The sequence below is a fragment of the Corvus kubaryi genome, unplaced genomic scaffold, assembly GCF_017639235.1.
Source record: "Corvus kubaryi isolate FWS band 111438036 unplaced genomic scaffold, C.kubaryi_AGA036_p1.0 133, whole genome shotgun sequence".
In the NCBI taxonomy this organism is placed as follows: Eukaryota; Metazoa; Chordata; class Aves; order Passeriformes; family Corvidae; genus Corvus; species Corvus kubaryi.
Window position 1 is genome coordinate 26,934,345 of NW_024580667.1, and position 10,526 is coordinate 26,944,870.

Consider the following 10,526-nt stretch of genomic DNA (forward strand, 5'->3'; position numbering starts at 1 on the left):
CGGCGTGCGCGGCGCGGCCGGAGGAGGCGGCGCTCCCGGGCGGGGCGGGCGCGGGGCGGGCGCCGCTTCCCGCACGGCCTAATAAGGCTGGTTCCCCGCGGCAGGGGCTCCGGGCCGGCATGGGCGCTTAGAGAGCGCCGCGGAATTGCTTGGGTTGACAGGCACCCTAAAGATCGTAAATCCCCCTGCTGTGGGCGGGGGCACCTTCCAGTAAACTGGTCCAACCGGGCCTAGAATAACCATGCTTGAGCAGGGAGGGTGGAGAGATGACCCACCGTGCTCCATTCCAATCTTATTCCGTGATTCCCTGTAACTTTTCTCTTTCCACTTCACTGAGCCTTTTTTATCCGTTTGCATTTCATACCCTGCTTTATTTCCCTGCTGGTTTATCTGCTTATTTTTCTTTCCCTGACCTGTTAAAATAAAAATAAAGTAAGCAATCAAGGCTGTATTATCTACTCTTATTAGGCATAATTAGCTGTACTTGTAATATTGTTAGTTGTTAGCCAACTAACATTACCAAAAAATTGTCTCTAGTTACTTTTATTTCGGTTTTGAGTCCAAGTTAAAGTATCACTCAGAAAACACTGAGAAGTGTGTCGAGTGTGGTGACCCAAATCTGCTTGGGATCAACACCCCATTCCATACAAATGGGCACCTAGGCCTGCCCTTTCAAAGAACTGAGTAGATCTTTTCAACTTGCTTCTCAAAGACACATAGCAGAGAAGAGGGAAGAGACCTGCTCCTGCCTCCCTTCCCCTCTTTTTATGCTCTAGCCCAATGGACAGGATGCTCGCCCAGAAAGGGGGAGCCCAGATCTCAGTCCCCAGAAAAGGACCCTAAAGAATCTGCCAGCAGGCCTTAAGACTGTGTTTGGGTGTGTGGAGGAAGGACTGTCTCAGCTCTGGCAAGGGCTGAAATGAAAATTCAGGAGCCCTACTTCCACATGTTGTAAGATCCTGGGCAGTCCATTAACAGCCAGCTATTCTGAAGTGGGCTGGCCACTTTCCCTATGCTAAGTCTGGGTTACTAAAGGGAAGGCACAGCCTCCTTTTCTGCCTTTGAATTAGAAGAAATGGACAGCTGTCCTTTGAGAGGACATCAGCCCTTATGGTGAGCATTTGGAGATGCAGAGGGTACCCCATACCAGTTGTCCAATGCCCTGAGGTGGTGGGAAACTCAACCTCACTCAGCTTGGACTAAATGCTCATCCTTATGGGAAAAGTGGGTGAGTGCCACAAATACAGGTGCTCTGAGGCTCTGACCCACAGTCGGTATCTGGCAGGCAGAACCAAAGGCTGAGCTGCTCGTGACAGTTCTGTTGTCTGAATGTTTTGCCAGAGCCTGGGCTTCCGAGAGTACCCTCTGGTTTAAATAGTCATCTTCTGTGGCTGAAATACTGTTCACACCCATGGCTCTTGTATGTTGCTGGTTGGAACCTACTTTGAATGCCAGAAAACAAACACAGAAAGAGTATGAGCAGGCACTCATTTTTTTAAAAGGCGCTCAAAAATATTCCTTTGCCTGAGGTGAGATTTTTGCCCAGGTGAACTGAGAGGAACTAGCCAAGCACCCAGAACCACAGTAAACCCTGAGCCCCATCTGCGACAGTTACCAGAAGAGGGGGCAGAAGCCTAAATCTTAGGAGCAGCCCCATCACATCACTTGGTGGGGGTCAGACACAATGTGAGCCAAGCATTACTCTGCCCAGGACACATGTAAAGCAAAACACAGTTTCCCCCTCCCACCCAACTAAAAATATATTTATAAAGCCCACTTTCCCTATGTACTTTTTTTATCCAGCTTCATCAGGAAGGAGAGGACTGTTTTTACACATAGCGTACAGACAGAAATACTCCAGCCAGAGTGCGTGAGAACTGGCAGTGTCCTAGTGAGACTGAAATGTAGCTATGGCTCAGCCCTCGGAGACAGCCTGCCTTCTTCCCCCTCACCCCAGAGAATTTGCTTCTCAGCAGCTGTAACATATTTCTTCATTTTGCCCCAAATCAGGGATTAGGTGAAGGAAGATGAAGCATGTGTACAAATGACTAATTAATTATCCAGGTGACCCACTGATGAAGAGAAAATGTTGCTAATAAGAAGGTTCTCAGCCCAGGGGTAGAGGTGTTATGCGGCTTGCCTGTGGTTGAGGCTAGGTTGCAGTAAGGCACAGACTAGAACAAAATAAGAATTTTTGAAGGTAATGTGATGCATTTTTCATTTATAATAGATCTTGGAAGGTTTAGAGTAGTTGTGGGCTTCACGTTATTTTGTAAGTTAGCTGCCTCTATTGCACAGTATGCCTGTATTGTGAGTAATTTAGAAAAAGTATTGTCTGGTAACAGGGATAAGGAGTTATGGTTTGGTTTGCTTGAATTTTATTAGGGCCTGGGGTTTTTTTATTTCTACTTTTTTTTTCTCCTTCTTCTCAAAGCTTATTCTTATTTTTCTGAAATACTTAAACCTCTGTAAAAACCCTATATATTAATGTAGGGATGGGTGTTCTTGTATATTGCAAACAGCTGTGCTGGAAGCTAACTGTCCTATTTACTCATAGACTAGAAATGTTATTTAAATGAGTATTTTTGCTACTCTAGTTGTAAGAGTATTCTAGTTGGGCTGAATTTTCTTTGTCATGAGGAAGTAGATGGTAATTTCTATTTTTCAGTCTGCATTGTGCTGTCCAAATCAATTCATCCTTTTCTTGGTGCAGAAGACTTCCAGTAATACTCTCATAGCAGCCAGAGAATAACACTTGGGGAATTAATCTAAAACTCTGTATGAAAATGTCCTGGAGTATTTTGGGTATAACAAGCTGTGGGATGCAAGAATTTTTCCGTTTTTAGATTTAAAATTGGAGGAAAGTTGTAACTTGATAGTAGAAGTTGTTATAATACAGATTCCTCTTGGAAGAAGAGACAGGCTTGGCCTCAAGTTAGCTCTGAGGTAACAGCCGTGGTGTTTAAAAAAATCTTACTGGAGAAGATCCACTGTGCCTCAATCCCAAATACATTCCAAGTAGTAGGGTAAAGCCTCTCTTCTTCTGAGCCTTTCATATCTAACTTCAGTAACCCTTGACAGGCTTTGCAATGAGATCCTTCTCCTAAAAGGCAGGCTGTAAAAGGGCAATAACAGCTAAAATTTTAGCTCTGCTCTTGATGGACTGTGGTGTGTGGTGAGCTCTTTCCTCAAGAAAAGCATGAGTTCTGTCCTTGATGTGGAAGAGCAGAAAGGGTAACTGACCTTGCTCTTGCCTCCTCTTGCTATCCATTAGCTGTAGCCCAAGCACCCAAGTATTTTGAAGACCTCCAGCCCTCTATGTCTCCTTACCTGTCAGAATGTCTGCACGTGGAAAGAAACAAGCAGTGGCTGGCAAGCCTGGAAGTGCATCAAGGAGAAGCAAATCAGCCAGGGCAGGTCTGCAGTTCCCTGTGGGTCGTGTCTATAGATTCCTCCAAAGAGGGAAGTATGCTGATAGGATTGCTTCTGGTGCTGCCATCTACCTGGCTGCAGTAATGGAGTACATGGTAGCAGAGGTCCTGGAGCTGGCAGGGAATGCTGCACATGAAAACAAGAAAACAAGGATCCTGCCAAGGCACATTCAGCTAGCTGTGAGAAGTGATGAAGAGCTGAACAAATTCTTTGCCTGTGTGACCATTCCTCAAGGTGGGGTTGTACCAAAGATCCTCTCTCAGCTCCTTCCAAAGAAAACTAGTAGAACTGTTGCTTCGTCTCAGGAATATGGTGGTAGCCACTGAAACTTGCTTTTCCTGGTCTGGTCTGTGCACTTATGGATGATGGAACTCAGTACCACTAATTTGTATGTGTTTGCTTCTTTGTCAAGTATTTTGCCTGCTAATTTTAAGGCATTTTTAAAGCATGTAACAAAGTTTCTAGAATGCAACACTGGTCTCCTTTTCTCATGGATGGAAGAACAGAGAAAATATTAAAAAAAAAAATAGCCTAGAATAGCGCCTGAATAACTTTTTTTAAAAAGTCCAGTACATGCTTACTTTTGAAAACACGTTACAGGTAAGTGTTGTGAATCAGGGAGAGGAGGGAAAAGATAGACACTGCTATTCCTGTGAACTTTTCTTCCATCTAGCACAGATTCATGGTGCAATTAGTTCAGTGCCTCAGAAGTTGTTTAACTCTGCTTTAAAAGTTAGTAACCCTGTGCATTTTAAAGCTGTATTGCTCATAAAACTGTACTGAGCATCTGCTTCTCTTTAGACTGCTCCATCATTACTCTAAGTCTCTATCACGGCAAAGCATGCAGAAACTGGTGCAGCCATGTCTTCTCTCTTAACATAGATGACAATTTCAGTGTTTGTCTATTGTACAAAGTTATCAAGAACGTGAGAAGGGGTCTTAACCCCCCTTCTCCCCTCCCTAGTCCATTGGCTTTCCTCTATGGATCCATAATTTTTTTTAAATAGTCATTTTTGCATCTTTTCAAAAAAGTAAAATGGCTCTTCCATATTCAGGGACATTTAACTTACTTTGACTGTAATTAACAAGTAACAGTTCCTCTCAAAGGAAACTTGCTCTGGTATTTGCTTTATAGCATGTTCCTCATCAGAGCCTGTTCATTGCCTTCTTCCTCTGTACCAGGACACTCTGTGCTGGGGCAACAGGAGGAGGAAAGGGTCAAGTAGAAGTTGTTGTTGAGAGAAATAGTTCTGAAGTGGTGAGAAACTGTGAAATGTGAGAATGGAGATGAAAATGCTGTAAAAATAGAATGAGAGATAGATATAGACCATGAAGGAAAGAGTAGCATAAATGTCAGCAGGAAGTGAATGTAAAATTTGTGTGAGGTAGCATTTCACAATAGAATAAAGCGAAGAAAAATTCCCTGTGTGGCAGGAAGAACTGAGTGATACTCTTTTGTTTACACTATAAAGCTTGTCAGGCAAGAGGAATGTCAGGATACTTTCTGGCCATTTTTTCTCTGCATTTATACCTGCTGTCCTGTTACTTACACAACGGCACTACTGATATTTTCTAGACATATTCTTTCTTCCACAACACTTGTTAGAAGTGAATGCAGCTCATTAAGTTTCAAGCCAGCCCTGGCAGGGGCCACCAACAGATCAAATGTTCTCCTGCTGAAGAGGAAATAAACACAGTTATGGCACTTCACTGCTGCCTTACAACACATCAGCAGTGAAATTATAGATCCTCAGAAACCAGGGGATAAAACAATAAGAAAAGTTGGGGGTTTTTGTTTTGTGTTTTTTGGGGGATTTATTTGGTTTTTTTTGCTTAGAGGCGTTGCGAGTCTGAGAGGGGAAAAATGCAGAACTCAGTTTTGGCACCCAGTTTTGCAAAACATGCTGAGAAGCTCTTAAACATTTACTAGAGTAGCACTAATTAAACTGATAAATAATGTTGCATTCATGTAATCAGAAAACAAGTTTTTTTCAAGGATAAATTCTCTTATTTGATCATAAGGTAAATTCTCAACAAATATTACTAGTCTATCATGGTCATTAATATCATTATTTGTTCTAACCATAGGCATTGGGAACAAGTTCAGACAAATATCCAGATCATCAATATCTGGCTTCCTTGGAAAGTTGGGGTTGTATCCAGGTTGATTAATAAGCCCTCTGAATTATTTTGAACAGAAATGCACAGAGTATCACAGCAAAACTTTTGAGGCTAAGTAACTATACCCTTTTTTCACAAAGGGGAAAGATAAAGGTGTCATCTTAGTAGTGTAGATGTTTAGCTTCATACCCACAGGAAAGCCCTTCTTCAATGAAGTGCTTGGAAGCATGGAAACTGTAGTATGGAAATCATACCCCAGGTGATTCTAATGAAATTGTGATTAAAAACTTTCTTTCATGTAATACAGTATAGGAGATCCTCTTCAAACTACAATCTAATAGAAATAAGTTTGCCTGTTCTGTTGATCACCAAAGTGCTCATTTACTGTGACAAAATGAGACATTAAGTGCATGGTACTTTTGCACATGACTAGTTCTCTCATGTCTCATGCTATAGGTTTCAACTTGGCTCAATCACCTGTAGCTGAGGCCGGTATGTGACTTAGTTGCAAATCGAAGCAAAAAAAGAAAACAACCATTCAAAACACAGCTCCTCTGGCAACTCTCTTGTTACCTATGCTGCAAAACACATTTATCTTGATGTGATGTTACTTTCCTAACTCAGTTATGTCATGGCACCAGTGTCTCTCAAGGAAAACAGATGTCTTCAATAACACCCATTAGAAAATGCATGTACATGGTGCTCCACAATTCAGTGAAGTGGTGGGCAGATGGAAGCATGGAGGTGAAATGATGCCTGGAAAAACTCTTCTTCTTTTATCTGTCTAGAGGACTGGATGCTGTTGATGGATGTCTTAGTTGTGCAGAGTGCTTGTAGTTCACTCTGCATTGAGATTTGTGTGTTTATAGGCTTGATATCTTCTGTCACCTTCACTTTCTCTGTAAGGAGAGGAAGCATCCCAAGTTATGGCCTCAGAGATTCTTGTCTTGGTGAGTACAAGGTCTGAACTCATTCACTACCTGAACTGGTCAAGCTCAGCGCACGGTGGAGAGAGGTAGGGCCCGGAGTGCATCTGCTTTGAACACCCCAAATTTGATCCTGGCATTGCCCTCTGCTGACCAGTCTAAATATTGCAATTCCTAAACACTGTTGTCCTGGAAGTCAACTGCTGCTCTCGTGAAAGTCACAGTGTAGTGAATTTGGGTTGTAATCTGAGACTATACATAGTCTGTGGAACTATGCAGACTACACAGAGCTGTGAAAATGAAGGAAAAGATGTAGTATAAGACTACTGAGTCATAGCAAAAGCTATTTTTGGTGTTTTTTTCTCGTAGCAGTGTCTCTGGTGAAGTCTCTGGAGAGGCCAAGCTGTGCAGCGGTGTATGTAGGTGGCTGTGGCACATCAGTTCATGCCAGGGTCACGAGAGGAAATATGACCTTGGTGCTGTGCTGAATGAGGCTCCTGAATTTTGCTTCTTTTATGATGGATCACACATGATTGCCTGTGGGTGCTCTGAGGTCGGTTCATGTGCGTTGCACATTTTTGCATTTTCTTTTGGAAGTTCTAGTCCATATTTAGGTATTTTTCTGGTTAATATTTAGATAACTGTACTCCAGAAGCCTGTACTTGTGTACGCATCTTTCAGTGCAGTAATCCAGCAAGTACTATCTGGACTGCTGTGTGGTAACCCCTGGGTGCAGAAGCTTTGTAGTAAAGATATGCAAAATACTTTTCTTTCAAGTTTGCCTTATGTTGTCATTCAGTCTACCTGTATTGATCTCTTAGCAGGTTGAAGGCTAATAGAGAGATGGTGTTTGGTGTGCAAGGTTCTTTGCACAAGAGAAATGTCAAAATTTTAGGTGGTGAATCATAACCTGCTATAAGATCAGTCATATTTTTGGTTTTGTACACTGGAAAAAGTAGATCCAGAAGTGACTGAAGGAGACTTAGTAGCTCCTTCTAGTTGTTCAGTGGAGAAATCTATCAGAGTGATAGATATATAGATTAAGACAGTTTATGCACTCCAGCCCAGTCAAAGATATGTTTCTACCCTGTTTAATAAGGTAGAGGGATGGCAATTGCAATGTGTGAGCTGTCTGGAACAGGTAAATCTGTCTTAAGAGTGATTTCCACATAAGAAACCAGTAGATATCCTGGAATCACTGCTTGACTCTAAGATCCCAGCAAATAAGTAAACACAGGCATTGATGAATGCCTACAGGAATGGTGAGCTTAAAATGAAGCATTTTATCATTCCCCTCCTCATACTTTCCTTCTTGAAAATCAATCCCACTTCAGAGTTCCAACTTTCCTTGACCTCTGCCTTTCCTCTTTGCTGGTGGTTCCCCTTTCTTCTCCTGTATTGCTCTGTACATGAAGCCTTACCTATATTCAGTAATGCAACACCTCCCCTGTGACAGTCTCTACAGTTTCTTATTCATTCCATGTTGTATTTTTGTGTTCTCCTCAACACTGGGGTATTTGACTCTCTACAGTTACCCATACCCTTTGCTGCAAAGCTGCAATTGATTATTCTTCACTATGTGTAATCACTTCCTTTCATCCCCAGTGAGCTGTACATATTTTTTTCCATATGCATCTTTGCCAAGATCATTCTGAATGCTGACTCTGTCCTGCAGCATTGCCATCCCTCCCAGCTTGCAGTTACCTGAAGATTCAGTAAGTGAGCACTTCCCTGTGGGAGCTGAGAAGGGAGTGAGGCTGTCCAAGGCACAAGATCACGAAGGGACCAGAGAGAGGGAAGTAAAACACCAAGAAGGTTTTCCTCTTGTGCTTCGTGCTCTGTCTCTTTGGTGAGCAGCATGTCATGAGGCCAGGCAGCACTCACTCCCCCACAGGTGAGTGCATTTCCAGGTCCCTTGCTGCGCGCTCTGCTGAGCAGTGCCTTCCTGAGCCCAGCTCCAGCAGGCCAGGCTTTTAAGGTCCTAGGCCAGCCTGAAGTGATTTTTCAAGTCAAGTTAGGAGGCACGAAGGTGTGCGCTCCTGACCATTCCTGCCTTTCCAAGAGTCCTCTGAGCTGTTCGTAACCACATGCTCTAAGCTGTGGCAACTGGTTTCAGGAGTTGATTAAGTGCTACAAAAAAATTCCCCTTTGCAGCTGAAATATGTTGCCTCTCAGTGTAATTGACTGTGCCTTCTTGATGCTTTTTATTACAAGAGGATGGATAGGCCCCAATTTACTCTTCTAAACACACTCATTACTTTGTATACCTTGTCATGAAACTCTTGATTTGTCTCTTTGTCTGACAGTGAGAACTGAGCTTTCACCTCTTTTTCTTGCAGAAATATTTCTGTGCTTCTAATTGTTGTTGTCACCTGTGTCTGTGCTCCTGAATTTCTGCCGTGGGTTTTGAAGTGAGATATTCAGAAAGTTTCAAGCCAGAGATGATCTTTGCATTTCTATGTTATTAATTTCTCTTGTTTCACAGGTGACATTTGCATTGCTCCAGGGAGCAAAGATTTCCACTGAGTAATGAAGAAGAGCTCTTCTGTGTTTTTTATGGAGGAGCCAGTTACTACAGATGGCTGAGGAGCCTGATAGGTTCTCACCTGCAAATTACCACCTATTTATCAATCTTATTTAAGTTTCAAGGCCCAAATAGATGTTATTCTTGAAACCTGTTGAGGGTGAAGAAAGCCATTGCTGACTGTGAGAGCACAGCATGAGTTGCCTGTGGTGCAGTACTGCTGTGGTTTAACCCCAGCCAGCTTGTTTACTTTCCCCAAAGGTTGGGGAGAGAATTGAAAGGGTAAAAGTGAGCAAAGCTGTGGGCTGAGATGAAGGCAGTTTAATAGGTAAAAGCAAAGCAGAACAAGGAATTCATTCACTGCTTTACATCAGCAGGAAGGTGTTCAGCCATCTCCAGGAAAGCCAGGCTCCATCATGCCTAACTGTGACTTGGGAAGGCAAACACCATCACTCCAAAGGGGGGGGGATGTCCTTTTCTCCTCCCAAATTTTTATTGCAGAGAATGACAGCTTATAGTGTGGGATATCCCTTTGGCAGTTGGGTCAGCTGTCCCAGCTCTGTCACCTCCCAACTCTTTGTGCACCCCCAGCCGCCCCACTGGTGGGGTGGGAAACAGGTCTTGTGCAAGTCCTGCTCAGCAATAGCTAAAATATCCCTGTGTTATCAACACTGTTTTGGTCACAGATCCAAAACACAGCACCATAAAAGCTGCTGTGAAGACAATTAACTCTATCCCAGCCAATACCTGTACCAATACTTACGCAGAACTGAGCAAAACTTGATACTTTTCAGATTTGGCCTCTGACATGAAACAAGCCAGAAGTGCCATTGCAGTGCTTTTGCGTCATTATCTCTTATTTATTTGCATTTCCAGAGTGCATCCCCACCACTTTTATTTGGCTTAGTTGTTCCTTCCAGAGGGACATCCTAACTGGTTCCAGATACCTGAGAAGCCAGAGGAGCCAGCATCCCATTCTAAGGGTGAATAATTTCCTACAGGATTTGACAACAGCAACAGGGTGCTATGAGGGCACAAATAGGCCTCAATTCTCTGAGGAGCCTGCCTGGGAACTCCCCCCACCCCACCAGCACCCTCTGCCCAGGAGCTGTAATTCAGCCAGGTCTTGACCCTGTTGGAGGCTGAAATAAATAGCATGATATTGTACTCATGTCACAGAATAACTGAGGCTCGCAGGGACTTCAGGAGGTCTCTAGTCTGGTCCCAAGTGGGAATTCAGACCAGCTGTTGTCTACTCTGGTCTTGAAAATCTCCAAGGACTGTCCTCTCTGGACAACTGGTTGCACTGCCTGGAAATTTCAACAGCTCTTGCTTCAACTTATGCCTGTTGCTACTTGTCCTCCCACCCCACACTGTAAGGAGCCCAGCTGTCTCCTTGATGACCCTCATATGCACTGGAGGGTATATTAGATTCCCCTGAAGGCATCTCTCCTTCAGGCTGAACCAGCCCAGTTGCCCTTGCATCTCTTCAGGGGTAGGTGATGCAGTTCTCACCACCTTGG